The 18,488-nt window shown below is 45.4% G+C and overlaps 1 long non-coding RNA gene across 1 annotated transcript; it reads left to right on the top strand.

Moving 5' to 3' along the window:
• The first annotated feature begins 352 nt into the window (after nt 1–352).
• LOC146860342 (uncharacterized) lies at nt 353–15,516 on the top strand. The gene is made up of 3 exons (XR_014979141.1): nt 353–402; nt 14,340–14,727; nt 14,996–15,516. It is a non-coding gene; the product is annotated as an uncharacterized LOC146860342 (long non-coding RNA).
• The last annotated feature ends 2,972 nt before the right edge of the window (nt 15,517–18,488 follow it).

Here is an 18,488-nt window from a genome sequence, read left to right as displayed (position 1 = left end):
ATTACATGTATCCTTTAAAATGAAGTCCACACGATGCATAACGTATTTTCATTCCTTGCATTGCTCGCTGAATATGTAACGTTTTAAACATTTGCTTGTTGTTGTATTCACTATAAACGTGTCCCACGTCATGTCGATGATAATTTCATGTTGTTTAGCCCGCGGGTTATTCGTCCGGGTGCCTTCCACTCTATAAGCATGGCAATTACAAAGAATCCAGGCCAGGTTTCCCTTTTATTTTGACTGGTTTTTCCCCATGACTCAACCTAGCTGCTGCACTCACACGCACGCCGAAACTGACACGTCCGCATCCTTATGAGAACTGTCAAATACTGACGTTCTCACGGACCGCAAGCAGATAACAGATTCGACTTTGACGGACAAGGACGTCTCCTAATTCAAGTAAGCCGGCTCGCGCTCTTCTCACACGGGTTTAAATCTTACTCTTTGCTAAGTCCCCGTGCTTTTTACAATAAATTCATCCTTCTACAAGCTGGGGTCCTTAACCACTTTTTATTTTAACAATTCCGTTTTGTGTTAAAATCACCATTTTAACTCTTCATTACACGGGGCCCTGCCCTTTTTGCAGCATGCTAACTGTAACCACTTAGAGCTTAAACATTTCCGTTCTGTGTTCAAAAGCACCATGTTGACTCCTCATTACACTGGCTCCGGATGCTTTTGCCACATGCTAACTACATTTGATAGCAAGTCTTCCTCTTAGTACATCGCAGTGATATTCTCTACCTTTTATTTCTTAGTGCCCATGATCGCCTCGGCGGCTTCCGTTTAATACACTTCCACCGGCTGGTGAAGTTCCACTTATTAATTTTTTCAGGTATGTAGGCACCACCAAAGGCATCTGAATGTGTCAATACACTACACGTACGAATACTCTTTGATGGCATGATGCTTTTGTGGAGCACATAACCTCCGTGCTTAATTGCTCCATTTCTTTGTAGACCACAACCCATTGGTGTGAGTCTGAGGTGTCGGCCGAAACCTCCATGCAATTTAGTTCAAGTTGGATGCCCATTCACTTGGATCCACAGTCAGCAGTAAGCTTGAAATTGCTACTGCATTCCTTGTTCTTTACAAAGCTGGTACACACCTTTCTGACCATAATTTGGCTTTTTATTTAACAGGCTTTCATCTCCTTCCCCCCCCCATCCTGATGAAGACCTGCTCCTGATGCATAATAAGCTGCACAATTGCCAAGGGTCGAAATATCGACGTTACTGTCACTATTAGTTCACGCAATCCCCCTGACTTGAACAGGAAACTATAGCTACAGTTGGAGGGTTATGCGTTTTTTTGGACTTGACCAATACTTTTGTCTACCCCTTTTTGTATGTATATGTCATCCATGTCACCCCTGTACAGCACTTTGTCACTTATCACTATGTTCACTAATTTTTCATGTGAGAAGTTGGCCTGGTATATGCTGTTCACTAGTTAAAGTTGACACCTTGCACCCGTACAATTCGACTCTTATGGTAGATAGGTTTAAGACAACCTTTTAAAGAAAGATATCCTAGTGGTAGCTGTGGAGAGCAGCCTTCAGGCTAAGTGTTTAGAGGAATGTAAAGCAGCTTGTTTTACCTTATAATCTCTTGAATTACCAAATGAAAGGACACCACACATGTATATATATCAAATATATATGTATTTATTACTAACAACTCTCTACTAATCTCTTTATGAGATTAGAAGTCAGGAACATATGCACATATCAATGTTTCACAATAGGTTAAGCACCAATATGGCTGGGGCCCTAGAGGCGTACCAGACCATACACTAAAAAAGAGACTTAAGAACAACGACTTGCAAAGGGACAAGGCCTTGGGCCTTCAGAAGCGCTGGGGCCTCACGAAACCACCCAAGGCAGGTAAGTAAAGGACCCACGGGAGACGCATGCAGTGTGGGAACACAGCCGCGAATCCCTATTGTCTTCAAAGGAGCAAGTCGCGATTGGAAATTAAGAGTTTAAGGATTCTTCGGGAGAGTCTACAAGCAAGTCACTTACAGGATAAGTAGTTCTAGAGCCAACACCCACAGGAACACCATAGTGCTGGAGTTACCTCACCCAGGGAAGCCAGGTGCATAGGTGTCTTTTGGTGTCGGGTCGTGACGTTGATTTCAATGGGAGCCAATGAAGACTTGCTGCTTGTGAAGACAGGAGAAGTGTCCGGTGGAATCCAAGGCTGGAGTCAGAAGAAGGAAGACCTGAAAGCAGAGGGGACAGTGTTCAAAGTCACTTGGCAGTGACCAGGGGCAAGGAAGATGGATGCCCATAGTCGTCAGGTGATTTTAGGTGATCCATGGGTGTCTTAACTCTTCAGCCACGAGGCGTGTCCCATGAAGTCTGCAGCTTACTGCAGTGTCGGTGACCAGATTGGAGCCAACAAGCCTTGGTAACAGCAAGTTACGTGGAAAGGACAAAAAGTCAGCGGTGCAGACCAGCAAGGTCTGGGGGACTCACCCAGCCAGGGTAAGTCAGGGAAGGCCTGGAGAAACCAGAGGAGCCCTTTGGAACTGTAGAAAAGTCTTCAGGGGACCCACAAGCCAACCGGTAAGGGATCGCAAAGATGCCTCAGGAGGATCCACTCAACAGGGGCCCACGGTCACTCGGGACGGGGTAGGCCTCTGATCTTCGGAGGGATTCCTGCTAGAGGCTTGGACCATACGTGGCCCAATGCACAGGTTCGTAGACCGTTGTGAAGGGATTGCACTCAAAAATAGTGCACGGTACCCAGGGATTGCAGTTCCTCATCACTCGTGAGGTCCACTTGCCTCAGCGTCACTGGGGACTCACGATGGCCTTAGAGAAGTCAGGAAATCCTCTTCCTGGGCTGCAGGGACTTCGGGCTCCGGCGGGAGCAGTGGAGTTTGCGATCGCAGTTTGTAGTTTTTGGTGGAGATTCTTCCATCTTCCAAAGTTAATGGAATGTCGAAGGTCTGGGATTCGTCTTCAGAGCATCGTCCAGGGGTATCTAGTTTGCAATGGCAAGGGTTCCCTAACTTATACTAGAAGGAAGGGAGGGACTAGCTCTATGACCGCACCTATGGGAGGGTCAGGGGAGTGGGTGGCTACACCCACTTCCCTTTGTCCAGTTTCGCGCCAGAGCAGGGGCAGGTAGCCCCTGAGCCGGTTTGAACTGGTGTATGCACAGAGGAGCTTACTACTCCCCCAGTGCAGGACTTCAAAGCACTCTAAGAGTGCACCCACCCAACCCCAATACACTAAACCCTGTCTGGGAGGTGGTCACACCTCCCTGTGACAGGATACCTATTGTTGGGCCTCCTCCACTGCAAGTTTTGGTCATCAGCAGGAGGGCAGCCCAGTGTCTGTGACTGGTGGCCTCTATTTTGTGATGCCAGGGCTCCTCATGATTCTACCGTGTTTCCACAGTAGGTACATGTCTATCCCTCTAGAAGGGTGGGATCATACTCTCACACCAGTTACTGGTGTGGGGGTATGATTCCAAAGCATTTGACACCAAACGCAACATGTTTTTATGCAGCCATTCCAAAGTTAGCATTAACCGCGAGGTTATAATGCACTTAAGAGTATATGGTTTGACCGCATTCAAAAACAGCCCCAGAGAATAGACTCTGAGAGCTGCAGAAGGGCCCTGCTCAGGCAGAGGCACCCCTCACATGGAAACCAAGCACCAAGCCCTCAGGATTGATAGGGACTGCCTTAGGGGTGACTGACAGGTTTAAATGTGTGTGCAGGGAGAGATATACTGAACCTCTATCTCAGTGAGGAGTGCTAGCACCACCTCACCCAGGCTGCAGTAGCAGGACTGTGGTGTCAGATTTAGTCTGCTTCCCAGGGGTGGCATAATACATGCTTAAGCCCCTGGTAGGCCTGTGAAGTACCTATGCCCTTGGTACCTAAGGTACCATATACTAGAGGCTCATACAGCACCACAGTAGCCAATCACTAGTGCACCTAATATGCACTCCAAGTTGTTTAGAGAGAACAGGGAGGCTGGGGCCCTGCTTAGCAGGGTCCCAGCCAGACTATAGCCAGAAATCAGTGTAAACATCAGGAAAAAAAAGTGGGGGCAACATAAGAGGCAGATCCTACTCTCCTACAGTACACCATAGTTTTTTGTATCTTTGTCCTATGTGTACTATGTCACAGACAGCCATTTCCCCTTCTTAGATTTGTATATGCAATAAGTGAAGAATTTCATTGTTTGCAGATTTGAGTTGTTCCTTTTTGTTGTGTTGCTTGGAAATAGAACTAGATTGTATATTCCATAATGTATTGAATACCTTGTACAAATCCATTGACCTACCCGACAGAACCAATTTTTTCAAATTTATCATTTAATGTGGACAAAAAAACTTAAATTAGATGCATATTTGAAATCTCAGAATCAGATAGTGATGCAACAAAAACATTCTTTGGCAAGCCATCAACTTGGACTATTCAAGACCATTAACACACGTCAAAGTTTGTGACTGTACTTCACGTCCTACCTCACAAATGCTGCCATGTTACGATCAGTGACAACCTATGTTTGACACCGAGTGGCTTCTGATTTCACCCTCACAAACTCATAGACATAGACATGGGTAAGGTCACTGTGACATGTGACCAGAGTTAGCCTAGCTGTGACTGTCCCATGGAATACATGTGATCACAATTTGCAGCACGTCTGGGAAAAAACATCTGCACAGGGACTAATACATTTCAATCCAGGCCTGAACATAGACAAATCATTCTGCAAAAATGTTTAGCATGGGATTTCCATAATTGAGTGCTCCAATCACAACATACTTCAAAGATTTGTTCAAACCACTCTGAGAACAGATCACACATCAGTGAATGTGCAGACACATGTCAAGCTATGGAATTCATGCTGAAACTCGTACACACATCTTTTGAATTTTTTGTCACTACTGTTTCTACCTTGAACATGACTCACTCACATCTCCCTTATGAATGGGGCATTACCTGTCATCTAGTGATCCTTCTGCATTTTCATCTTCAGAAAATAACTGCACAAGAAATGAAATAAAAATTAATAATAAAAGCGCTCTACTACCCTGATGTGTCTAGGCGCACAAGCTTGCACACTGGGAAGTACCAGGTTATGAGGCAGGCCGAGGGTTAGAGACTCCTAGAGATTAAAAAGACAGGTTTTTAGTTTTTTTCCTAAAGCAGAGAAGGTGTGATTCCTTTTTCAGAAATAAAGGGAGGCTTTTACAGAGATGGGAGGTGCTACCAGTAAAACTTCTCCCGCCTCATTTAACTTTTTTTACTCTGGGAACACTGATATTAGAAGCGGTTTCTGAGCGAAGGGATTGTGGCAGACATTACCATTGAAACCAAAGCTTAAAAACTTGTGGGCCTTCCCCATGAAGGGCCCTGAAAGCAATGCACAGGGCCTTAAACTGTATACCCTTCTCAATAGGTAACCAATGGAGAAGCGGAAGGTCAACTGAGACTGATTCTCTTTTTGGTATGCCTAATAATAGGCAAGCGGCTACGTTCTGTAGGACCTGCAGCCTCTTTTGACTTTTTTTGTACACTTACAAGAAGAGCATTTGCATAGTCAATCTTTGAAAGTATCAAAACAGAAATTACTGTTTTTTGCAGGTCCTTCGGAATGAAAGGAAAGATCTTCCGCAAGAGTTTCATTGTAAAAAAGGAGGCAGACATGATTGTATTCACATGCCCTTCGACGGTTAACTGGTTATCAAAGATAACTTCAAGATTTTTTACCTTTGTGACTGACAGCTGAAGTTGGTCAAGTTCGGGTGGCCACCACTCTTGGGACCAGAAGGAGGTATCCTTCCCAAAGAGCATCACCTCGGTCTTGCCTGAATTCAGCTTTAAACAGTTTAGGGCCATCCATTTTCCATTCTCTTTCATACAGTTGTAAAAGCGCTTCGCTGTCTCTGAGATATTGGATGATATGAAGATCACTAATTCTGTGTCATCTGCATAGGTAACTGCATAGAACCCAAATAATCAATTTAGTTTGGCCAAAGGGGCCACGTAGATGTTAAAAAGGGTCGGACTTAGAGACGAACCCTGGGGGACGCCAAGGAAGAGAGAAGGATGGGGATTTAAAATTATCAGCTGCAACAAGCTGGATTCTGTCTGACAGAAATGATTTGACTAAAGCAAGGGCTTATCTTTTATCCCAATATCTATCTGTCTATTCAGCAGGATTTGGTGGTTTAAGGTGTCAAATGTTGCTGAGAGATCTAGTAGAACCAGCACTGCATTGCCCCCTACATCCAATGTTCATATAATCTGTTCTGAGGCACTTATCAAAGCCAATTCATTGCTATGATGTTTCCTACATTCAAATTGGCAAGGGTCTCAGTGGCTCCGGACCTTGAAGAAAGCTTTCAACTGTGAGTTAAGAGCTTTTCCAATTATTTTTGACTGAAGGGGAAATTTGGAAATAGGACGATAATTTCGGGGATCTAAAGGATCTAGGTTAGCTTTTTTGATTAAAGGGAGAATATGGGCAATCTTCCAGATGCTAGGGAATTTTCCTGACCTAATCATAAGATTAAAAATATCTGTTCGGTGGTCTGAAATAGTGTCAGCCACTAAAGGAGTGGGTTTTGGTGGACATGGATCCGGTGGAGAGCCTGATTTATTTTGCAGGAGGATGGTTTTAATTTGGTCCCGGTAAAGTTCAGGAAAAGAGGTTAAAAGGGACTTGCATTTATTATTAATAGTTTTGGGAGCCATCATGACATTCAATAATCTTAGTCGTTATGTCGTTATGATCATCCAAAGGATTAGAGGAAAAAAGATTAAAAACCGACTTAACCTTATCTTGAAAAAAGGAGACCAGTGAATTACAGAACATGTGATCCATTCCCTGAAACCCCTTTTCGGGAGGTTTAGATAGCTGTTTGACAGTTACAAAGAGTTCTTTTGTAGAGTGTTTTTCTGCTTCTATCTTTTGAGTGAAGTATTTGGATTTTTCTTGAACATTTTTATTTTTATATGCAGCTAAAATAAGCTTATAACTCTTTTTTTCTGGCAGACTCTTTTTTGGGAGACTTACGACCTGTAAAAGTGCCATTGAGCTCAGATTTCAAATCATGGTATGAATAAAGATAGAAGTGCAACAAGTATCAGACTCACGCCCTCCTTGCTGCTGCCTGTCCTTTAACTGCCCATTCAGGTCAGGAAAGACCACCGCTAGGATGCTGAGCATGTGGGGGGTCAAGGTTTGCCGGCTGCTTCGCTTGCCCGGTTGTGACAGAATCAGCTGGACCGCAGCAATCCTCTTGGCCCAGCCACGAAGGTCCTGCCACCTCTTGCAGCAATGACGGACGTGACAAGATTCGATTCCCCACATCACGCATCTTCTTGGTGATGGTCAGCCACATCATTGACTTCTCATGGAAGTTGACCTGTAAGGATGACATGGAGATAGTCCCTTAGTTTACTTGCATCATGTTTCTGAGTCATACACTTCTATACATAGGTCATGGTCAGTTTTGCAAAAATAACTAAGGGGAATGCATGTGGCATCATGTCCATTAGTCCTGTGTTCAATGAGATCTCTGTTTCATGAGAACAGTAATGACATGTTTGCAACAGTGTGCACACTTATACAGCAGTGTGCCTGTCCAAATACATTTCCTACACCCAGTGAAACTTGCAAAAAGCCTAAAGGAATAACTATAATTGAGATTCCTACTGCAAGTGATGTGGGGTTGTTGCACATGCCCAAGGACAATGTGATAGGTTTACATCGGTCGCATTGTACGAATTGGTCCGAAGGATTACATTGCTTGCAAATGACACGCCTACCGCGACATTTAAACACTCTTCCTCTGACCGCGATTGACTTTGATACATTGGTGATAGGAGGCCTACCGCGACATTTAAACACTCTTCATTTGACCGCGATTGACTTTGATACATTGGTGATGGGAGGTAACCGAGTCGGTTTCCACACCCTGAAGACATGAGCACAAATGTGCGTCGCTAACCATATTATGACCCATTGTACAGTTGTTGTCATTTCAGACTGTAGATGTCTGTTGTGTAAGTAATGGCTTAGGCTTTTACCATTGAATGAGTAGACAGTGAAATCATTCTGCATCTTCAGCTTGTTTGTGAAATGTGAATTACTAGTCAATCTGTGTGCCCAAAACTGCAGTGTGAGCTGTTCTTACATATTTTAGCACCCTCAACATTGAAAAAAGTCTGTGTACGTGATTGTATGTGTAATGTAGCCATAACTATATGACAATGTCCAACCTGTGATGGTGGTGGGCATGACTGAGTAGGTGAGATGATGTGTATATCATGTGTAACACATCTTTTGTATTACATGTTCCTATTCTGTGTACTTATTGCAAATGTAATTGTTCACAGAAACATTTAAGTACCATATTTCTTCTGTGCATCCTTTGAATATGTGATGCTTGCTGACATTTATGATGTTAGAAACTAGATATTTGTACACTACACTACTATAACAGAAGACCTTTTCTCCTGAGGCGGAAGCCGGGAGCTACAGGCACGAGCACTCGCTCATTTTAAAAATACTTGAGAGTCACTAATAACTTGTACTTTTGCTAAAATTTACCTGCTGACATCCTGTGTGAATGCGTGTGTGTTGATTTTAAAAACCTCACCTTCTCACAGCTGCACTCACCCGCCCACAGCCTCACAGCGGATCTTAGCGCTGCCGAGGACTCTCATGGTAAACAAACTTTGACGCCATTTCCTGCTGCACTCTGAGGCCACGCCCCTTTTTACGAGGCCACGCCCCCTGAGTACATAAGCCGCGAAATCCTAGCATCTGGTCAGAAGACCTTTTCTCCTGAGGCGGAAGCCGGGAGCTACAGGCACGAGCACTCGCTCATTTTTAAAATACTTGAGGGTCACTAATAACTTGTACTTTTGCTAAAATTTACCTGCTGACATCCTGTGTGAATGCGTATGTGTTGTTTCTCATTTGGCTATGAATCAACAAACATTCAAGAGAAGGGGTGTTAATGACCCTGGAGTGTTGTATTTACCTAACCTCTCCCATTTAATACTGCTCCTATACACCATCACAGAACGCAAGGAACTCCTTGCGCAAGCCTACCAGGAACTGCTGAGGTTTATTCTATGGAGTAGATAGGGTAAGTCCAACTAGTTCTGATGTAATTCTCTCTAGAGTGATCACTTCACGTGGTTTTGTGTGTTTTTTAACATTTCCCCCCCCCCCTCCCTACACAGAATGTGCACTTTGAATGCAAATGCACGTTCCACCAGCACCATGTATGATAACTGTCTTATGAATGAGCGTTTTTAACACTTTTTTGGTCTCCAACCTTCCATACAGGTAGACCGAGGAGCAGGTAATAATACCAGTTTTATATTAACGCCAGTTGTCTATCACTTGATTCTCCTGGATAGACTTGTAGATAGAATTTCATGGTCCTGACGAATCACTTGAGTACAGCTCTACAATAGTGAGAAACATGTTGACCAAGACGAGGCAGTATAGTTAACCCAGAACATAGACCTGAGCTACTATTACTCTACCTCATATTTTTTAATCAGGCGAGGAGACATCGTAATAAAATTGTTCAGATAGTACTCTCTCCCCTTTTTAACATTCATCTACATTTTCACCAAGCCCCACACTCGTTACAGTTGAACAATCGGCTATCGTGGATATAGAAGATCTCCATAAGAGTGCTCTCTAAACAAGAGCCCGTCGGGTATTGCACCAGCCGACTCGACGTAGGAGCGGCCCGATGATGTTTCATTACATCCTGAGGGGTATGTGATTCACAATATCCCGATGGCTGTGTGAGGGCTTCAATATCCATAACAGATATCTTCATACATGGTACCCCTTCCCCCAACCCTCTTAGGAACAGCTTTGTCACTTGTTGTTTACATACGTTGGGCACACTTAGCTGGACCTTACCAAAAGCCCGTTTTGCCCCCCTCCCCTTCTTGTTGCTTGATTTTAAAAACCTCACCTTCTCACAGCTGCACTCACCCGCCCACAGCCTCACAGCGGATCTTAGCACTGCCGAGGACTCGCAGGGTAAACAAACTTTGACGCCATTTCCCGCCGCACTCTGAGGCCACGCCCCTTTTACGAGGCCACACCTCTCTAACCAAGACCTCCTTCCTCCATAAAATATGTGCATATACCGAATGCGCAGCGGGCGAGCGCAGTGGGCGCGACGATGGCGCGCCGAAGGCGCGCCTAAGGCAAGCCCGTCTGCGCCCGTCCGTGCCAGCTCCGGGCCTAGGGCCAGCCACGCTGCCAGTCAGTTACCAGCCCCGAGAATCACGTGGACCAGCACTCAGCTACTAGACCAAGGTAAGACATCCTGCCCGTCTCCCATCACTTGTAGCTTTCCCCTACCCTGCCCCTTCCGGCACAAATGCCCTAATTGTCCTTTCTCACTATGTCCCGACTGGACTCGTACTAGGAACAGTACACCAACAACTAAGCAACCCCCCCCCTACCAACACCTACTCCATGGGTTTGGTGAATTGTCGCTCTCTACCCAGCCACGCCAATGACATATGGCTTTTACTGTCTACCTTAGCCTGGGACGCACTGTTCCTAACAGAGACTTGGATAAAAGACTCCTCCAATCCTGACATCGCCCTAGCTCTGCCCACGGACTACAGTTTCACGGGACTCAGCCGTGAAGGCCCCAAAACAGGAGGAGGAATCGCGGTGATTCTAAAGAAGCACCTGAAAATCACCTCAAGAAAAATCTCTAACATTAACCCCATTGAAGCTCTGTACTTCTCTATCACTGACTCCTCCACAGCCGTTTGCTCAGGGATCCTGGTCTATAACCCCCCGAACACCTCACAATCTGCTGTCCTAGAGCTATTGGCTGCAACAGCAGATCTCTCCCTCAAACACCCCCACTTCATGGTTCTGGGAGACTTCAACCACCACGTTGATGTAAGTAGCTGTAACCGCGCCTCCCAACTCCTCGAATCTATGCAAAACATCAATCTTACGCAAAAAGTAAAAGGCCCTACTCATAAAGCAGGCCATACCCTCGACCTTATTTTCTCAAACAGCGAGAAACTCAAAATCCTCCCTTCCCTACCCCTACCATGGTCCGACCATTTTCTTATACCCTTCGAGTTACCCCTGACTCTAGCTACAAAACAAGAGTCCTCCATCAGATCTCAGGGCAGAAAATGGCACAAACTTACACTTGCGGCCCTAGAACCAAACTACCACAACAGTCTAATCCCTATCCCGGACGACCTCAACAAAGCAGTGAGTACACTAAATAGCGACCTCACGTCCGCCATCGAGAAAGTCGCGCCTCTTCAAAGCCTTTCCTCCCGTAGAAAACAACCATCGGCCCCATGGTTTACGGAAAAACTACGGGCACACAGAAGCATGTGCAAAAAGCTAGAACGACAATGGAGACAGAACTACGATACCGGAGCTAAAGCCCTCTATCGACAAAGCCTTAAAGAGTTTCGTAAACTCAAACGCCAATCCATGAGCACTTACTTCTCTGAAACAATCGCCAAAGCAAAAAACTCGACCAAAGCCCTATTCAATATAGTGAAAGAATTCACTCACCCCAGCGCACTCTCGACTCCTGTGCCCATGTCACAGACACTATGTGAAAACTTATCTAACTTCTTCGAAGAAAAAATTGCCAACATAGCGGCAGCAATCCTTCAGAAAGATTCCGATACCACCGAAGACCCAACCCCCAATAGCACTCATACTTTCACCTCATTCCAACCACTTAGCAAAGAACTTGCTCTAAAGCTACTTCTGGAATGTAAATCTGGCTCACCTCTGGACCCAGCCCCAGCTCTTATCATGAACGAAATTGCCCCCATCATCATTAACCCCCTATTAGACATCTGGAACTCCTCACTACTTACTGGGGTTGTGCCCGCGGCATGGAAACACGCCATGCTGATCCCTCTTCAAAAAAAAAATGGCGTAGACCCTTCCTGTCTAAATAACTACAGACCAATTTCACTTCTACCCAAGCCCGCAAAAGTTCTGGAAAAAGCCGTCCAAAAACAACTGTCCCACTACTTGGAATCCAACTCCTTATTCCACGACCCCCAGTCAGGCTTTAGACCAGACTACAGTACCGAGTCGGCGCTACTCGAGGTATCCGAATCGATCCGCGAATGCACGGACAAGGGAGAGGAGGCCATGCTGGTCCTCCTCGACCTATCCGCAGCGTTCGATACCATCTCGCACGACAAACTTCTGACCCGCCTGCAAGAAGTTGGCATCGGCGGGCCCCCCCTTGCATGGATAAAATCCTTTCTCACAAACAGAATACAGCAAGTGATGCTAGGACCTTTTCTCTCCTCCAAAAAACAGCTGATCTGGGGCGTCCTACAGGGCTCTGCCCTCAGCCCGCTCCTTTTCAATGTATACCTCAAACCTCTGGCTAAAGTTGTTGAATCCTGGGGCGTCAAAGTAACCTTCTACGCTGACGACACCCAACTGGTGTTCTCCTTCAAAGAACACACTGAAAAATCTTTTACCAACTTCCGCCTCTGTATGCTCAACATCGCAGCCTGGATGTCCGCCAACAACCTGAAACTCAATACAGACAAAACCGAGGTCCTGTTCTTCAATCAAAAATCGCCTATATTCTCTAATCTCTGGTGGCCGCCTGAACTCAACCCCCCCCCCAGAACCAGTTCAAACCGCACGCAACCTTGGCTTTCAATTCAACACCTCCCTCTCCTGCAAAACTCAAATCAATAAAGTTACCTCAGCCTGCTTCGGGAAACTTCGAATGATAAAAAAAATCATCCCATACCTCCCACTGGAGTCCCGCAAAACGGTGGCCCATGCCCTCATTACCGCTCATCTGGACTATGCCAACAGCCTATACGTAGGCGCCCCACTTACCTCATCCACCAACTTCAAAAAGTCCAGAATGCTGCGGCCAGGCTAGTCTGCAATATCCCCTACCGCCATTCCATCACACCCCACCTAATCAAACTCCACTGGCTCCCAATAAAACTCCGTATCCAATTCAAGGCCTTAACACTGGCCTTCAGAGCGCTCAATGACAGAGGCCCATCCTACCTACGTCACAGAATGAGCTTTTCACAAGCACCAAGAAACCTGAGATCCAACCATCTTCACCTCATGATCTGCCCCCGCTTTCGCCTCACACGTACAGGAAGTAGGGCCCTGGCAGTAGCAACCTCCAAACTGTGGAATCAGCTACCCACTGAACTAAGATTCCTGACTTCCGAACCCCTATTCAGGAAAAAACTAAAGACCTGGTTATTCTCACAGATCTAAAGACCCCTCTTCACTCCTCCTCGACCCTCCTAAGACTATGTCTTCAGCGCCGGGACACCTCCGTTGGAGGTAGCTGCGCGCTCTACAAAATTCAAAATAATAATAATAATAATAACTTCTGTGACACTATACCTTGGTACCATGTCTGTGTAGGGTACTGATGCTGTGAAATGTATATAAGGGCATACTTTTGAATTTAAATCTGTTTTTGAAATGATCTGTAGCTTCAGCTGTGTTCACATTTCATGTTCTGTTTGTCTCCAAGCATGTTGCTTTGTACATTGTGACTTGACACCAACTGGGTTTACATTGTAAACCTAGGTATCGCAGACAACCTGCCGTCCACAGGCCTTTTTCAGACCTGGCAACCATGGAAGAACATGACACCATCAGGAAGTACCGCTTCACAAGGCCAGTCATTGAACAGTTGACTGCGCAGTTACTTCATCTGTAGCCTGTCGACCATATTCAACTGAACTGACGATCAAAATGAAGGTTTTGGCAGCCTTGCATTTATTTGCCACCCTTACATTTCAATACAGAGTGGCAACATCTGATGGGATCTAACAAACCATTTCCAGCTGTGTTCTGTGAGATGTGTTGGGGGCATTGCTTCATTACCTGTGCCATTACATTAAGTTCCCAACACCTGGAGAATTGGCAGACATCAAGGGCTAATTCTATGCATTGGGATGGATAACCCCTATAATTGGCTCCATTGATGGCACCCCCATTGGATCGGTGCCACCACAGGCCAATGAGGTTGTGTATTGCAACCGCAAACATTACCACTCAATTAATGTCATGTGGTATGTTTGGCTGACATGTCCATCTCCCACATCTGTGCACGTTTCTCTGATCTGCACGTGACGTGTACATCATGAGGAACAGTGCCATCCCCCTTTAGATGTCCCATCTAAAACCAGACCGTGCCTGGCTTGTTGGTAGGTGATGTGGCATGTGTGTGCTGTGTTGTGTGTAGATTGTAAGTCAGATAATGCTCTGTCAGCCAACAACTGAATCTATTTTTTGTTTTCAATGTAGGAGACTCTGGGTACCCCAACCAACCTTGGTTACTGACACCACTCCGTAACCTAGTCACCCCTGCTGAAATGCTGTATAATGAAACACATGGTAGAAGCCGGCAAGTCATTGAGTGGACTTTTGGCCTACTGAAGACAAGATTCTGCTGTCATGATCAGATAGGAGTAACCCTACAATAGGCGCCATTGAAGGTGTGCAACATTATCACGGCTTGCTGCATGCTACACAACCTGGCTATACGGAGCAAAATTTCACTTATACAGGATGATGGAGACTAGCATCTGCCAGTGAGGGTGGATCCTCGACTGGGACATGACGACAGTGGGGATGATGATGATGGCTTGCATTTGAGACAACAGCTCATCAACAACTTCTTCACATGAGATAGGTATGCAATGCAAGTAGAGGACTAGCACCAAGTTTTTGTTGTTGTGTTGCTGATGCACAATGTGTATGTATGTGAGTGTATGAATATTGCCATGATATTAGTTGTGTGATAAGTTTTTGTGAGATGGAAAAGTTGAGATGTACTGTGTTACCATGAATAATAGGTACTGTCCACACTGAAAATCTTGTGCTTCAGCTGACATTGTTTGCTAAATTGTAGAGGCTTATTCGTGTGTGCCTAACTCTGTTCTATGTTTCTCCTCACCAAGGTACTTTGCCATCTCAACCATGCAAGTTGTGACCTCACCAGGACCTGCTTCTGTGACCCAGTCCAACATTGGACGTGTTCGTAAATCCATGGCAAGCACGACCATTTGGAATGATAGACATTTTTCTTACTGAGAGATGTCCTTTGAAATTGGCATACTGCACTAGGTTTTATCAGGAAAATAAACGTAGGCTACACAATGTCTTGTGCCTTGTCTGTGTTCACACATCCAAAGATTATTAAAACTAAACATGCTCCATGATGCACTGATTTGCTAAAATGTTTTGTTTATTGTGCTTGAAAATGGTGCTAGTATTAGAAGCAATAAACTTGCATTGAATCTGTAACATGTCCTCTGGGACTTGCCATGGCGTGGTTGTGTCTATCTATCATGCTGTGACAATGTTCATATACTCACAAGCCAGTAATGTACGTTTCCAAAGTGATGTGTTACCAATGTTGAGTACACTTTCTTCTTTGACTTTTTCTACATCATTAAAGTTATTACATTTGTTATTCAAAGCCACGACATGATTAAATTTGTGTTGCAAGGGATTTATTTTGGTACATAATGTGATGATATCAGTCAATATCATGGTGGTGTAATCACCAAAAACCATTTAGATAAGTGCAGATAGGAGTTGTTAGTGTTTGTAGATTAGATATTCAAAAGTATTTGAGTCCATTGTCCAACTTACACCCTCCAGCCAATGTGGGAGAGTTCAGTCACAGTCAACAAAGTGAATGCTTGCACATAATGGTGGATATCAGGAGCAGGAAGTCACTTGCTGGATGTGATGCATAGCCATCTGTCTCTCACCGTTTCTTCTTTGGATGACCGACTCCACGTTTTTCTGGGGTACCCTCAGGTGCAAGTAGTGACGTTGCAGGATGCTCTCCCCCAGAGTCCACATCCCTCCCTGTGTGTGGTGCAGATGTTGCACTGGATGTGCTAGGCACACAGGGAGGTGTGGAGATGTTGGTGGCAAGCTGGTGGAGGCAGGTGACAATGTCCCTCTACACTACAGTCTGTTCATCCATTCTGTCCATAAAACTGTCCATTTTTATGTTTTGTTGTGCCTGCTGCTGTTGCATGGTCCTGAAGATCACTATGACCTGGCCCATCTCTCCTTGTGAATCTTCATATACATGGAGGGTTTAGGAGAGGCTTTGGATCCTCACATCAGCAGCACCAGTGGCATGATGGTGCAGGTCCCCACGACCCCTCCCCACCCACCCGAGCAGGACCAGTTGATGCTGGCACAGTCGACACCGAACCTCCTTCATTGTTGGTATTGGTGGTGTTGTTGGGGAACTCAAGAGTGCCCTGTGTTGCTGTGCTGTTGATGTTGTCCTGGGCTACTGTGTCCATGCGGGTAGGGGTCAGCAAGATGTTGGCAGCTGAGGCAGGCATGTGCACAGAGGATCCCGATGTTGCAGGCACTGGTGCTGTGGGGTAACCCATACCTGACAGGCCAGGTCTGTCGTCATCGTCCCAAGAATGATGAGAGTCATCAATAACGGAGGGCTCCTGTTCAACCAGAGTCTGGGCCTGGCTGTCCTGGATGGTTCCAGTGGTGTCTTCAGCTGGCCCTGTAGGTACAAACAAACCAATGACTGGTAAGAATGTCCACTACACCTCAAATCATACACATTATATGGGCTACAGAAGTTTATGATGAGTTACTGTAGATAGATTGGACTCATTCATCCATGATGCAGACCTATTTTTTGGGATGACTATATTTTTAGGACAAGAGGGGGATTTATGGATGTGTGCAGCTATGTGCATTAATGGGCCTGTTGTGTTTAGTTCACATTTCATGTCGGAAGACACAGGTGTGTTTAGGTTGTCCATATCTTTGCTTTCACCTGGAGATACATACATTTTATCTCCCTATGTAGGTACTTTTTTGTGCCTGTCTACTGGTATTAGTAAATGTCTTTACCAATCACATTGGCGTGGCTGCCTACACACTCACATTTTGTTAACGTAGCCATGAAGCTGTGGGAATTGAATGACGGAGGAGCTTGTTGTTATCTTCTCTTTCTACACATGTGAATGGCTGTGAGTAGCAAAATTGTGTGTCTGTTTAACTTTGTGGCTACACTGATCCATGTACTTTGTACATTGAGTCTATGGGCAAATGATTTCACAAACTCAGCTGTGTGCCATTTTGTGGCAAAGAACTATGATAAACTGTTGTTTGAGTGCTTTTTCTCTAGCTGTAAAACTTACATCACTCCTCCCACCCAGCCCACCGGGACACCAGGACGAGTTTTGTCCAGACAATGTTTGTAGGTGTATTTGAAAGATATTTGTCTATGTTGGCTGGTCTTTGCAGCACATAGGCAAATGTGGCAGTTGTGATAAGTTCAAACAGCATTCACCAAGGTCTGCCATCTTGCTGGTACACATTAACTCACTGTGAGATAGACATAGCCCACGATGAAGTGGTTGTGCTGTGTGTGTAGGAGTGTTTGCTGTCCTTCTGACTACCATCAGGGACAGTCCTACATACAACTTCCTGCCCAGCGCAAACAGGCCAACCGGACATAAGTTTAGCTCACAGTGTGTCAGAATGTCCCTGCCGGCTGACTGGCACTAGTAACTGGTGTCTGAATTGAAGACAACTCCCCTCATGGCCTCCTGCTCCATACACCAGGCCCCTGTCTCTGCCGTTTTATAGTTGGATGTCCACTCACTGTCAGGTAATCATGGGTCTCAGTGATCCTGTATGGCTGTGTGTGAGGAGGAGTGTTTGCAATGGCAGACATCCCATCAGGCTCCATACTACACACCTTCTCTGTTTTGTGCAAAAACAGCATCCCTGGAACATTGTTTTCCTGCGAGTGAGTGGATATGTACTGACAAAGATGGCTGACACTGGTGCCTGTTGTTAAACTTGAATCCAAATCACAGCAAGGTCTTGTGGCCAAAACACTATGCACAAGTGTCATGCATCTTGCTGTTGCACTTCCATTCACTGTCAGGTATGTGTAGGACCAGATGAAGTGGTTGTTTGTTGTGGGTGAAGTAGTGTTTACCATTACTCCAGCTCACACCAGGCTCTGTCCTTCACACACTCTTTCCACCCAGAAACAACTCACAGCATGTCTGGATGGTTTTGTGAGAGTGATTGGTAATGCATTATCAAGATGTGTGACACTTGTGCCTGGTGTCTGATTTGGTCACACATCATAACAGTGCCTTGTGGTCCACACAGCAGTCTCCAATGTCATCTATCTTAGCAGTACACATCCACTCACTGTCAGGTAAGCTTAATTACAGGGAGGGATGTTTGTGCTTGGTGGATAGAGTGTGTGTAGAACAGGGCCTGCTGGGAGATGTAGTCAGTGCTCACACTTCTCCTCCCACCCATCCTAAACAGGCAACAAGTAACCATACATTCCTGACAGTGAGTGTAAATGTACTTTCTAACTGACTGGTACTGGTGCATGTTTGACTTTGGCTACAACACACAACAAGGCCT

The sequence above is a fragment of the Triturus cristatus genome, chromosome 3_1 (assembly GCF_964204655.1).
Source record: "Triturus cristatus chromosome 3_1, aTriCri1.1, whole genome shotgun sequence".
Lineage (NCBI taxonomy): Eukaryota > Metazoa > Chordata > Amphibia > Caudata > Salamandridae > Triturus > Triturus cristatus.
This window is presented reverse-complemented; position numbering and strand designations above follow the sequence as displayed.